The sequence below is a fragment of the Camelus dromedarius genome, chromosome 17, assembly GCF_036321535.1.
Source record: "Camelus dromedarius isolate mCamDro1 chromosome 17, mCamDro1.pat, whole genome shotgun sequence".
Taxonomy (NCBI): domain Eukaryota; kingdom Metazoa; phylum Chordata; class Mammalia; order Artiodactyla; family Camelidae; genus Camelus; species Camelus dromedarius.
In genome coordinates, this window is record NC_087452.1 from 46,490,688 (window position 1) to 46,505,030 (window position 14,343).

The following is a 14,343-nucleotide window of genomic DNA, read 5'->3' on the forward strand; positions in this document are numbered from 1 at the left end:
AGGTCAACTGTCCACCCCCACTGCCGACCCACAGCGCCTTGACGATAAGTGGTATTTTTCAGCCACTGACTTTTAGGGTGGTTTGTTAGATAGCAGTTTAAAATGGAGGTTTATTGAGAAATAATTTCCAGGCAATACCAATCAGCCTTTCTAGATAGACTAGTCTATGAATTCTGAAAAACGCACACAGGCATGAAACCACAGTCAAGACAAAAAGCATGTTCATCGCCCCCAAAAGTTTCTTCCTTCCTCCTTGGCAGTCGGCCCCTCCAACACTCCCTGGCCCTGTGAACCGCTGGTCTGCTTTGTCTGTCCAGCTCTGCCTTCTCCAGGTCGTCATACAGATGGAATCACACGGTACCTAGTGTTTTGTGTGTGTCTCTGCTTAGCATACAGCATTTGAGACCCATCCATATTGCTGCCTGGATTAGCAATTTGCCCTGAGTCCTCACTGCTGACTTGTGTTCCGGGGAGCGGCCACACTGCACTTTGTTTCTCTGCTCCCTGGCTGGTGGACACTGAGTTATTTCCAGTTTGGGTGACTGTAAATAAAAGTGCTACCGTCATTCATATACAAGTTTTGATATGGAAATATGTTTTCACTTGGAGTAAATGCCTAAGAGTGAGATCCCTCAGTTATATATATATATAAAATATATATATATATTTTTTTTTTAAGAAAGTATATATTTTAAGAAACTGCCAAACTCTTCCCCAAAGTGGCTATACCATTTTGCATTACCTCCAGGATTGTAAGTCCGTTCCAGCTGCTCCACATCCTCACCAGGGCTTGATCTTGTCAGATTTTATGATTTTAGCCATTTAAATAGATGTGCAATGGTATCTTAATTGTGATTTGAGCAACAGTTTTGTGGCAATGCTTAAGTGATATGAATGAATTAAGCCATTATGATCCAGGTGCAAAGTTTCCTGGTGCTCTGAACTTCAGTTATTACGGCTATTTAAATGAAAATGGCAGAAGTTACCTCTTCCCTAATTCTTTTTTTTTTTTTTTTTACTCTTTTTTTTTTTTGGGTCAGGGGAGGTAACGAGGTTTTTTCTACTCTAAATAGAAAAGAAACAGGAAGCCATGGAAATGAGAAAACGATAACTGGAGATGCGATAACTACAGTGAATTGCAAGGGAATAAACATGAAGATGTAAAAAATAAATAAAGAAAAATAAAGACGATTTATTTATTTTAATGGAGGGACTGGGGACTGAACCCAGGACCTCATGCATGCTAAGCACGTGCTCTACCACTGAGCTATCCCCTCCCCTCTATTTCTAATTCAGTCTTTCAGAAATATTTGAAAAATACATTAGGACTTGCAGAATGGCCTAATATATTTGTGGTACCCCCCAGAGGCTCCCGTATCACAGGGACAGTGTGTCAGTCCTCTGACACTAACTGGTGTAGGTCATTTGTCTTTCTCTTTTCCTTCTTTTGTTTTTATAACTGAGTCCCATCTATTTCATAGTCTATTTTTTTTTAAACCAGCTATAGCTGTTTCATTACTTGTGCCTTCTCCACAGGAGCAAAACCCCAGCTAGAGCCAAACCTCCGGGACCCGAGGTGGGGAGGAGAGAAGTCTCCCCTCTGCCAGTTTTAAATTTCTCCTTCACAGATCCGGGGAAGTGAAGTTGCAGGAATGTGTTCTTTTCAGCTTAAGCTGTTGTAAAGGGAAGGTAAGCAGTGCTTCACTCAGTAGCCTCTGCTTCATGCAGTTTCAAAGGAAAACGCTAATTACCAACCACGCGATAGCATTTAGCATAAACTCTATTTTAATTATTGTCGATTCTAAAGCAAACCAACCTGGGGAAAATGAGATGGGGTTTATGTGTCGCCAGTGGGTTTCTGTCTTCGTCGTTGTGAAAGTCCGGTCACCAGTCCCCGGAATCCCGGCTGCGCAGTGACCCGCTCCTGCTGCAGAAAGCCTATCCCAGGTCCGGGGGCATTGCTTTCCTTCTCATGTGACAGACTCCAGCCAGCCTTGCTCCTTTGCAACATGCTGTTAGTCTGACTTTAAGCCAACATTCTTTCTACCAATCCTGTTTATTCTCAAATATCCTGAAGCGTCTCCCTTGGTACTGGTTAATGGGATGTTTCTGGTAGAGACGTTTGTCCCAAGAAACAAAAGAGTTACAAAAAAATAAAGACTGTTTAACTATCTTAATCCTCTCATATGAATAGGATGGAAACTAATAGTTTTCCTGAGGGAAGGACTAGAAATGACGAGGGGACACTTTGCTAAGTCAGGTTTGCTGAGATATGAGGAATAAATGTCATCGTTGAAGCCACCGGCCACGGCGAGGAAGTGGCTTCTCTGCGTTCAGTAGGAAAGTCTGAAATCTTACCATCTGAATAAACCCTGCGGGGTAATTCTCAGCTCTGGGAATTCTGCGATTTGCATCGTTGGGCTTAGAAATAACCCTAGGATTTCTTCTCTTCAGGTGACTTTTTAAAATGACTTTTCATCGTCCCTGTATTTCCTGGTTTCTCTCTTTCTCTCTCAGAATTGTATTTTCCAGTACACGTTGGTCTTTATCCACTGAATTTTGTTTGCTGTTGCTGGGAGTGACAGAAGCCCTGTGTGAATTGATAGATCCCTTCCCCCGTCCCAGAAACAGACGGGAACGCCTTGATTCCTACAAGGAAACTGCAGGAAGGGCGTGGCTACAGCAGCTCAAAGACCAGAGCAGCTGGGAGTCTGCATCCCTGGTCCCTGCCCGGCTCTGTGCTGGCATCATCTCTCCTACGACTCATCAGCCTTTTCCAGAGTAGGTCACGGGGTCACTGGTAGCATCTCTAGATTTATGACGCACAGCCTTACCCTGAGAGAGGAGCTGACCAGCTTTCCTTTGTTCCCACTGAAAACATCCTAAGGAGGGGCTTGGATTGGATGATGTAGCCATTCCTGTGACCTGTGGGGGGAAGAAAGTTCCTATAATTGGCAACCCCACTGAACCACATGGGAAGACAACTCAATTCATGTCCCCTGCTGGCTTGAGTTTCTTTATATAGAAAACAGTTATAGCTTATGACTGTTACAACACTTACCATATGGTAGGCACTGTTACAGATACTTCACAAATATTAATTCACTTAATGCTTATATCAATCCTATACCATCCTCTTATTATTTCCATTTTAGAGATGAGAAAACTGAGGCACAGAGCAGCCAAGGAATTGCCCAGGGAGGAAGTGGATAGAATAGAAGTATGTTTGTTACTGAATCCAAACTGGTTCTGTTCACTGCATGACAGGCCAGGAAATCAGGAGACAGGGTACTGGGGCAAGGAATAACGACTTTATTTGGAAAGCCAGCAGACTGAGAAGACAGGGGACTAATGTCCTGGAGAACCATCTTCTCCAAGTCAGAATTCAGGCTCCTTTTATACTAAAAAGGGGGAGGGGGTATGGTTAGTGGTTGCAGACTTCTTGGTGTCGGAATCCTTTGGTCTTGCAGCTGTCCACGTGGGTCAGGTCATGGTGCCCCCGTAGACCTCCCACAGGACAAGCGTTGTGCAACTTCTCCTCCCTATGTGGATGGGAAAGTGTTATACCTTTAAAGGCCAGAGCCTTGAGAATGGGCTCTTCCCTGTGTTTCAGGCACCAAGGTGCAGAACCAGCAGGACTCAGCACAGGAAACCGCGCAGAGGCAGAGCCAAAGGAACAGGTCTAACATGGAGTGAGATGTGTTCTTTCCTGTTGCACATTCACACCGCACGGTCTCCTCCGAACTCACAAATCTGAGGCCGTCGCACTCAGCACTGCTTCCTCCGTCCTTTCCCCATCTCCCCTCTCCTTCCTTCACGGGTCTTTGCCCTTTCCCTGTGTGCTTTCCCATGTAGACTCTACCACGGCAGTCTTTTGGCCTATTGCCCTGCCCCCCTCCCCAGCTGACAGAGGAATAATCTCTATCTGGCTGAGATGCCAAGCACCGAAAAATCCTGGCATCTCTTAAAGAAGCAATTTGTTTTCGTTTTGCAAATGTGTCACGCGTGTCGTTAAACGGCACCGACGTGTGCCCCCACTGGCCACGTTTCTCAGAGATGGCCTGTCAGAGGCTGGAGAATCTTCTGAGGAATGGGTATCTTCTCTATGGAAATATGCCAATTACCATTTCTTGCGGGAAACACGGCAAGCATCACCCCAGAGACCCGTGGCCATCAGGAAGAGCAACCCGGCTGAAGGGACGTCCATCTCCATTTGCAGTGGGGACACCACCATCTTCTCTAACTGGCTCATCTTGAGCGATGGAAGACTCTAACTAAATAAATGAAAAAGGATGGCAGGAAATAATCCCCCGTGACTTATGCCTCCTTCTCCATCCATAAATAACTTTATATTTCACTGCTGGCAGCGAAGCTGAGCCGGAAGGTAATGACCCATTGTGGAAAACCCATCTGTTGCTCATAAGGGAAGGGCCGGATTTATTGAGGAAGAATCTGGAGCCTAAGTCCTGTTACTTAATGGGAGCTGCACATCTAATTGGTCATGCTGTAAATACGCCCCATCATGTTCTCCCGCTGGCCAGATGGACGTGCTCAGCAGCGATGCTGAGAAGAAAAATGTACCTCAAGAATTTGAGAGCAGGAGTGGACACCAAGCCAGTGGGGGACCGATGGGGCTAATGAGGATGGATGGGACTGACTTAAAGATGTTTCCAGAAGAACCCAAAAGGCCTAATGCAGATACGTCTAAATACGGTCACACAGTGCAGTCCCCGGGAGTGGGTCGTGTGGAATCAACCAGCTCCTGCCAGCCTCATAATTTTCTACCTCTTGTTCCTTTGTACCTTGGCCCCTTGGTACTTAATCATGGCTTTACGACTTTGTGGCGATGGCTCCGGGTAATGGCAGTTGAGAGCAGTTCCTCCCAGACTGCTCTTTACCACTGTGGTGGGAGGGCAGACTATGAACCAAAGGCAGCTTGTGTTTCACACACTGAATCCCCCTGAGTCATGTCTGAACTGGATGTGGGGCTCAGGTTCCTGAGAGAGATGGGGAATTAGGGCTTATCACAATTTCTGGTATACTGCAGGTGCCTAACGAATGTTGAATAAAGGAGAATAAGATACACTAATAATGACTAGTAACATCTTAGCACGTGGTGGCCGAAAGGGGTCTGAGAGATTTTATGAGCCAGGTTCCAGGAAGTGCTGTAACTCGCAAGCCCTAATTCCCAGTCGCGTGATACAGGGCTGGTGTGTTCCCATCGTGGTCCAAGGTGCATGTCAGGGGCAGCAGAATGCTCCACAAGGTCATTCTCCATCTTGTAAGACTGTCAACGTCCTTGGGGGCCTCCAGGTCACCACAAAGTAGAAGAAGAGTGGGGAGGGTCCTGACTAAGGCTGGGAGTGAGACACACGCCTTCCCACCCTTCCACTGGCCCCAGCTCAGCCCCAGGGTTCCAAGTGATGGAGCCCAGGGTGGAAAATGCAGGCTTCCCATGTGCCCAGAAGGAAAAGGAGCTGAATTTGGTGAACACGTGGAATCACCATGTCTCTGAGACCCTTGATTCCGCTCCCTCATTTACAGATGGGCAGACGGAAGGCCTGGGACTGGGTGATTTTCAGCAAGTCGCATGATGATTTGCGGATACAGGAACTCTGGTTTCCTACCTCCTGACACTGTCGCCCCGGGGAGAGTGGGGAGGGGAGGGGAGGGGAGGGGAGGAGGCAGCGCGTTGCTTTATGAAGAGCTCTGGAGAGGCGTCAGGACTCCCAGACTCGCGCTCCTGGCTTGGTCGGCAGCTCAACTGGTCACTCACACGCCTTGGTTTCCCCGTCTTAAAGTGAGAGATGTGAAGTGATGATGGATGAAGTGCAAGCTTGAACTATCTCGACTTCTACTGAGATGTTAGGAAGAAAAAAAAATAACAGCTATGAGAAGAGAAGGGCTGTCCAAGACCAGGAAATCCACGTGAGATGCAGGGCGAGGACAACCCCAAAGAAAGACAGGGAGTTGCAGCCTTCTGGGCATCCCAGCGCACGAGACTGCAGACGGACGCGTCCCTGCCGTGACCTGGGATCAAGGGCACCTTCCTGGGGCCCACGCTCCCTCCGGTGGCCTCTCCCTGCCCCCCACCGCCCAAGCCAAGCCAGCCAGCATCACCCCGAGCCCTGCGGTGCGGGTGCTCACCTCATTATCACAGGCCAGAAAGCATCCTGACCGAAGGCGGGGCAAGGGGCTGACAGTGGCTGGCGGGGCAGGTGCCCTTTCCCTCCCACTCAGGAGCTCCTCTCCTTCATCCACCTTCAAGTGTGCAAGTCATAGCGGCAGAGAGACGGAGCTGCCTCTGCAGGAGCCGTCATTCACTGCTGGAGGCCAGCCGAGCCCCGGAGACCGACCCCACGTGGCGGTGATAACAGCCTTCACTGCAAAGCCGCGCGCAGCAGCCTCAAATCCCTTTCCAATTCTGCCCACTTTGGCTTCTGAAGGCAGCCTTTCTCTTAAACACGACCACGTTGGCAGCCGAAGCAGAGGGACTCTTTCCTTGGAGGAGCGGCACTCCAGGCTCACCGCGGGCTCTCACCTCAGGATGCTTAAGTCCTTTTCAGTCCTGAAGGGCTTCCTCTAATCCCCGGCTCTCAGGCCCCGGGCAGACCAGCGCCGCGGGGGCTGGGCGCGGAGGGCCGGGTGCGGCTCTGGAAGGCGCCAGGGAGCCCCTCTGCGTTTCCACCTCCTGCCAGTTTTCCATGCACATCCTGAACAGGAATAGAGATCCTGCTTGAAATAATGGATATCATACGGAGACAGCATTTTTCCAACCTGAGGAGGGAGCAGTCAGGAGCTAGGAAATCTAGAATTATGGATTTCACTCACCTGGACTGCACGGACCGCGGTGCTGGGTCTGGAGCAATCGCTTCATCTCTCTCAGGGGCCTCTGTCCTCACCTTTGACTGGGTTAACGAGACAGCCCTTTCTAATCGTTATGAGAGACCCGGATGCTCTGACCTTAGACTGAAGACTCTCAAATGGGGTTGGATTTGTGGAAGGTAGAAGCTTGCCGCTGCAAAAGCAGAGCTGGTGGAAATCATTGCAATTTCTTCTTCTTTTTTTTTTTTTTTAAATGATCAACCTACATCAGACTCCACACAAACCGTCACCACCTCAAATTTCAGAGGAAACAAGACTCAGCCAAAAAGATGGTCAGAAGCAGACCAGGGCCCAGGACCCTGTGAGTCTGTGATGCGTCTTCTTTGTCACTGTTGTTGGCTGTAAACACGGTTAACGGATCCTGAGATCTTCTGATTTACTGAGCCAGCACTTTCTCTTGAGAAAGCCCGTTCAGACCATGATTCTTGGACTCCGTCTCAACTTCCTCTGGTTGATCACAATTCCATCCTCTAGTCCTGAGTCACCGAGGTTGTCGAGAGGAAAATTAACCTCTGCAAGGCTTCCATCATGGGTTCGACATTTTTAAGGCACTTTTTACATGTCCTTCATATGGATTCTGAAAGGTAGCAATTACTGTCTCCATCACGGAGACAAAGAAGGAGATTCGAGGTGGTGAAATGATTTGCCAAAAGCCAGTTATAAAAAGAAACAGCTGTGCCCTGGTTCTAAAGCAATGCCTTTCCCACCGCGCTGTCTGCCGCCTTGCCCATCACCGCCTACGGGAACGTTACTTCTGAGACCTCGTCCTTGCTCAGTTCTCCAGGTGAATCATTCTCGCACGACTCTTCTGTTAATGATAGTGGCAGCCAGCATTTACTGGGGGCTCTACGATGGTCCAGACCTCGGGTGAGCACGTTACGTGTTCATCTCATTTAAATGGCTCAAAACCCCTCGTGAGGCAGGTATGAGTGTGTCCCCGCTGTGGGGGCATAAAGCCGTTCAGCCACAAGGCATGTGGCGAGCTGCCGTGAACACCAGCCCGAAGTCAGGCCACTTAAGATTTAAAGCCAGCTCTGCCATCTCTGCAGCCTTTGGCAGGTCACCCACTATTTCTAAGTTTCTTTCTTTCTTTCTGGAGGGGGTAGGTAATTAGGTTTATTTATTTATTTTTGGAGGAGGCACGGGGGATTGAACCCAGGACCTTGTGCATGCAAAGCACGCGCTCTGCCACTTAGGTTATATCCTCCTCCCCAAGTGTCGTGTGTGTGAAAATATCGGCGTAATAATAGGGACCATCTCAGGGGTTATTGGGAGGGGCAGACGCTCTCATCCGTAGAGGAGGCCTGGCATGCCAGAAGTGCATAATCAATGTGAGTGATCATTATTGGGCGCCTTGAGGCCGCTCACTGCTGTGCTTCGTTACTCACAAAGCCGCTCAGTTTTGTTCGTCACCGCCCGACAAAGGGCACCAGCAATGAAACACAGCGTACCAGAAGCAGCTGGACCAGAGGGGCGCTTCCATTTCCTCCCTGCCTTCTGGCTCTGGCTCTGGCTCTGAAACTGGCCCAAGAACACGCTAGCTTTTCAGGGCATCGCAGCATCGTCTGGAGACGCGCAGAAGCTACGGTGAGCTGGGGTCTCCTTGCAAAGACGAATTGAGGAAAGCCGGCAGACAAGACACACGGTCTGGGCTACTGACCTGTGCTCTCACTCGGTTAGTGATCAGACTAAGGTCTTGCTTATACCTCTTGGGCGATGGGCGCCCACGTCTCCTGAGACGGTCCACTTCCTGGAGGAATTGCCTTTGCAATTTCAAGTGTCTCTGCCCTGCATTTTCAAATAGTTTATTTCCCCTCTTGAGGCAGGCTCAACCCAGCATGCCATGGCTCTCTGAGCAAGTTCTACTGCAACGTCGTGGAACTTAGTGATGGAATCACGGGGTTAAGATGGTCTTGCGTTCGCTTTGGCAGCACATGTACTAAAATTGGAACAACACAGAGAAGATGAGCACGGCCTTTGCGCAAGGATGACATGCAAATTCATGAAGTGGTCCAGAGTTTCTTGCAGCAACATGGCTGGACCTGGAGATCACCATACTAAATGAAGTAAGCCAGGAAGAGAAAGAAAAATACCATCTGATATCACTCATATGTGGAATCTAAAAAAAAAAAAAAAAAAAAAGACACAAATGAAGTTATTTACAAAACAGAGACAGACTCACAGACAGTAAACTTATGGTTACCAGCAGGGAGATGGGGTAGGAAAGGATAAATGGGGAGTTTGGGATTTTCAGATACTAGCTACTAGATATAAAATAGATAAACAGCAAGGTCCTACTGTACAGCACAGGGAACTATATTCAATACCTTGTGATGGCCTATAATGAAAAACAGTATGAAAAGGAATATATATACGTTTAACTGAATCACTATGCTGTACACCAGAAATTAATGCAACATTGTAAACCAACTATACTTAAAATTTAAGAAAAGCTTATCTTTCTCTCTCTCTTTGCATATATTTTAGGCACTGACGTTTTGTGCGAGGAAGGAACTTTCCCATACCCTTGGTCCCAAATTCCCAGCCCTAACAGAGACCATGAACCCAAACTCTGGTCATGCAAGCAAAATCAACATCACGGGTGGTACTTTGAACTTAAAATCTAACTTTCACATCTGTCATAGGGAGTCACACCCGGGGACCGTGTCACAGCATTAATCCTGCCTTACAATGGGAATTGTTCAACCTCAGAATAGGACATCTGAGGACAAAATCCTCCAAATGACTAATCTACTCTGCTTCCCACGCTCCTGCCAAACTTCCGGAGGAAACACTGACCCTAATGCAGTGTGTTTCAGAAAGTTCTTTTTTCCTCTTCTTCCTAATAAAAGCTTCCCTTGGTTGGAGGCAGAATGTCAGGATGTCAGATAACCAAACACCTCCTGTTTTTTTTTTTTTCCAGTAACAGAAAGATTTAATACATAGCAGTTAAAATCACACAATCAAAAATAACCAAGTATACACAAGACAGATGAATTTCACTAGAGAAGTCCTGAGCAAAAGGAGACCCAGGCTGTACACAGAGTGTGCTTCCAGCCGTGAAGCGCGGGGAACGCTGGTCTGTGTCAGAATCGAGGGGGGTGATTACTTCTGGGGATGCTGTGTCTGGAGGCGAGAACGAAGCTCTGGCTACATTCTGTTTTTTCTTACTCACCTGGGTGTTGGTTACCTGAGTGCGTACATTTGTAACAGTCATTGAGAATGATGTGTGTACTTCTCTGTTGTACTTAAATGAAAACTTCACAAAGTATCAAGGAATCAGAAACACGAGGAGAGATGTTCCCACAAAGGTGCACACAGAAGGGAGTTTGTTCAGCCTCCTGGAAATTGTCAGAGATTGGGTGAATGGGGGGTCAGAATTTGGGGTTAACGAAGCAACATTTAACACAGCCAGCATATCAGGTAGAGCCAAACACTCTGACATTTTCTTTTTTCCATTTTGCCTTCTCTATCTACATTTTGGAAAATGATACCTTCTTGAATTAAGCAGGAATTTATAGGTTATGAACATGTAAGAGCGCATTCTCTTCACTCCACAAAACAGCAAGGGCCGCCCTCCCTGCCTTAAGGAGAGCCAGGCCATCAGATCAGTCCTGTGAGGCTGAGCCCTTGTTCTCCTAGAAAGGGAAGCCAGCAGCGATCGGACTTTAGTTGTAACCTGCCTGGGTTTCATCTTTAGACCAGCACATCGCTATCGTGAAAACAGATGTCTTTGTAAATGTTTTTCTCTGGAGGCGTGTGGCTTATTGGAGAGGTTTCCAGTTTTTAGCCTTGGAGGCTATAGCTCTCAATGGTTCCTCTGGGAAAACTGGCTGGTCCTCGGCGGTCTGGGCTGGAGGCTCCCCTTGGAGCTGCGGAGCGCCCTGTGCTGACCATCTCGTTGGATTTAGCATGTTCCAGCTCGTCGGTTTCCCTGTTCATCTTTCTGGGGCCACGTGAGCGCTCTGACCAGAGGTGGTGGTGCCCTGCCCCCGAGCCCTCGGGCCACACAGTGCTCACCTGCGACTGTGGGGGACGGGGGCCGTGTGACTGCTGTCCTCTGCCTGTGGGCTTTCAGCAAGGCTGCAGGAGCTTGCTCGGCCGCGCAGGGCAGCCTGAATGGGCTGGGGACTTCGTGCGGCGCGACCAACAAGGACCCGATGTTTGAGGGATGGGCGCTTCAGCCTGGTTTTCTGCCCTGTGGCACACCGCCCCCAGCTCGGAGCCAGACCACATCGCCGACCTTCCCTGGGCGCGCTCCAGTTCTGCGGGTCCAGCATTTGGAAAGAGTATGGCCAGGGCAGCGTGTCTCTGCTCTCTGATGGAAAGGCTCAGAGTGACTCGATGACTGAAGGTGGGAACCGTCAGAAGGCTGGCCGTCTCACATTTCTGGCCATCAGTGCTGGCTCTAGCTGGGTCCGATGGCTGGAACCCCATATAATTTCCCTGTGAGGGCTCCTTTGGGCTTCCACAGGTGTGAGTGTCCCAAGAGAAACAGGAAGAAGCTCTATCATCCTTTATGCCGGAGCCTCTGAAGTCACTTCCACCGAAGTCACAGATCCACCCGAGCTCTTGAATAAAGGAACCTCCAGGCCACATCGCAGGAAGAGGCTCGGGCACGGGGAATATGGTCGCGGGCGTGTTTGGAAGGGAAATAAGCCACACCCAGCTTCCTTATCCCTCATTATCCAAAATGGAAAAAATCTGTACTGTCTTTAGTTTCCCCTTTTTCTTCATTTGTCCACATTCACCTGGTGGCTAAGTCATCCCAGTGAGGCGTCTGGGGCCTGTTGTCCATCTTTAGAACCCTTCTGCCGGGACATCCTCACCCAGGCTCTGGTTTTCTCCAATTCGAATTCATTTTCCACATTGGCAACTGAGTCATCCTTCTAAAACAAAGACTCTGTCTTTTATCTGACCGCTTTAAAACTTTAGGAAATGTCCTGTTACAGGCTCAGTGCCAGGCACCCAGTCCGGCTGCAGTCAGATTGCCTGGCCACGATCTCCCCCCACCACACACACTGCTTTGTACTGGGTTTGCCAATGGCAGTTAGAAAGATACTCTCTCCCCCACTGGGACGTTATGGGCCTCAAGGAATACATAGGCCTGGAGCCGCTGGGGCTTCGTTTTTTACGGAGAGAGAGCATAACTGAGAATAAAACCAAGGGAAAAGTAGAATCAAGAGAGAAATATGGAGAGGGAGATAGAGGTGGGGGTGGGGACAGAATATAGAAGAGGACTATTTGAGACTTGGATGCTGTCAAGCCTGAATCAGTACACCTCTAGACAGACAGACAGACAGACAGATGATAGATTGATTGATAGATTTACATCAGATGGAAGATAAATTTCTTGTTACATAGACTGGTTTGAGTTGAGTTTCTTCCCCTGAGGTTTGCCACTAAACAACTTCTGAGCAATTAAATAAACCTGATAAAATTGAATTCTAGAGAGGTTCATTATCATCAATTTGGTATCTGTACGTGGTTTCCTGGTTTCCTGGTTTCCGGCTGAGTTCGGCCAAAATGAAGATCAGAAAACAAACATTCTTGGGGAGGGTAGGAGATTGGGGGAAAGGAAGTAATGAAAAACAGGTAAATGGTGTTTACTCCTATGAAGGTTTTTCATTTTTTTGGTTTGCACACCCTTTAGAACTGTTGAAAACCAGCTAGATTCCTATGTTTACAAATATTTGGGTTTAATATGTATGCATTCTGTGTTTTCAATCCAAATGAGAGGGAAACAAAGGAATATGCATTTTTCCGAAGTGGTGACTTGTCTGTCTTAACATTATTCAGAGGAGGGGCAAGGGACAAGAAAGAACTTATCTTCATTATTCCTTTCTACTTGGCGTCTGTGCTGAGTGGCACAGTGACCTTCCTACTGCAGGTGCTTACAAGCCAGCGGCCTCCCAACAGCTGCTACTGTTGCCACTTGAAAGCTCAGAGATTCAACGTATAGCTGGACTTTGCATTGACTGGAGTCGCAAATGGAATCTCCAAAGCCGATGGGACTTATCATCTCAAGTGATTTGACTGAAGGGAGTCTGCGCCCTTCGGCCATCCGCTCCAGCCTGAGCTATTAGGGAGTCTGGGATGACCTTTGACTTTTGATCCCCTTCAACTTACTGGCCCCAGCCAAAGCGCTTATGGAAATCGGTGGTAGCCATTTAAACAATGCATCTGTCTTTATCATAATTGCTCCTCCATGCAGCAGCACCGCTGCTCTGAAACCATGCTTTGTCCTCTGTAAAACCCTTTCCAATTACAACCTGCAAGTTAACCACAGCTTACTTACTAAGTCGGAGAGCATGGTGTACTCTCTAATGCTCCCACAACCAAGTCTGGGAAGATGTTTGACTCTGTGCTCTGGTTTGGGACGTCCATTGTATTTACAGACTTTCTGTCTCTGTGAACACTTCAGCAGGAGAGGAAATAAAGCGTTCCATTTTGGACATCCTGACTCAAAGCAGAGATCCTTGAAAAGCAATACATGGCTCCTTTCACGAACAGAACATTCTTTCCTCATCAGCAGATGGGTGATGCAGGCAACACGTTGGCTGTCCTGAGCTGTCAAGGTATAATCGAGCAGGACCCTGGTGGGGGGTGGGGGGTCTTCCTTGGGACAGACCCCACCCCATATCCTCCCCTGTAGGGCCCAGAGAATAGTTATCTCATGCAGGTGTCCTGAGTTTTTCAGATGCTAAAAACCACCACCAGAGGGAAGAAATTAACTCCTTGATGAGTGAGCGCACCTGGCCCCCAGCCCCCGGCCCCCAGGGGCCTCACCATCAACCAATCAGAGAACTACGCACGAGCTGACCAAGCCCCCTGCGAGCCCCGCCCTCACCTAGCCTTTAAATAGGCTTCGCTGAAACCCTCCCAGGAGCTCGGGGTTTTCTTGGGCGTGAGCCGTTCTTCCCTCCTTTCTTGGCCCTGCAGTAACCCTTCCTCTGCTCCAAGCTCTGACATTTGGGTTTGTTTGGCCTCACGGTGCGTCGGGCACATGAACTGCTTTCGGAAACAGAGGCATGGACTTTGGTGGCAGCTGTCAGCAGGTGAGCCCCTGGACATGCTGAGGGTGACCCTCTACATGTCTCCTCTTAATTTCACTGCCATGTCTCTCGTGAAGCTGAGAAGTCTCACCTCCCCTACGTGTGGCTTTCTCCGCAGCTTGCTGGCCCGTTCACTAGTTGGGTTGATTTATGATTTAATTTTATGGATGATAACACACAATTATCTCCAGATGGAATCATCAGGAGGAAGAGCTGCCAACCAATGTTAGGAATGAGGCAGGTTCACCCAGCACCAGCCATTTCTGCACTGTAATTATTTTTTGTTTTGACTTCATAAATTTGTCCAGAGACCCTGGGTGTTCCTTTCCAGCTGGGCCTCATCTGTCTAATTCAGGTGAGATGATCTCACCCTGGTCCCCATCTTTCCCCGTATTTCTCTTAG

The 14,343-nt window shown here is 48.5% G+C and overlaps 1 non-coding gene across 1 annotated transcript; it reads left to right on the forward strand.

The window, feature by feature from the left end:
* The first annotated feature begins 8,800 nt into the window (after positions 1 to 8,800).
* On the forward strand, positions 8,801 to 8,907 carry LOC116158396 (U6 spliceosomal RNA). Its single transcript, XR_004142701.1, has one exon. It is a non-coding gene; the product is annotated as a U6 spliceosomal RNA (small nuclear RNA).
* Positions 8,908 to 14,343: the final 5,436 nt, after the last annotated feature.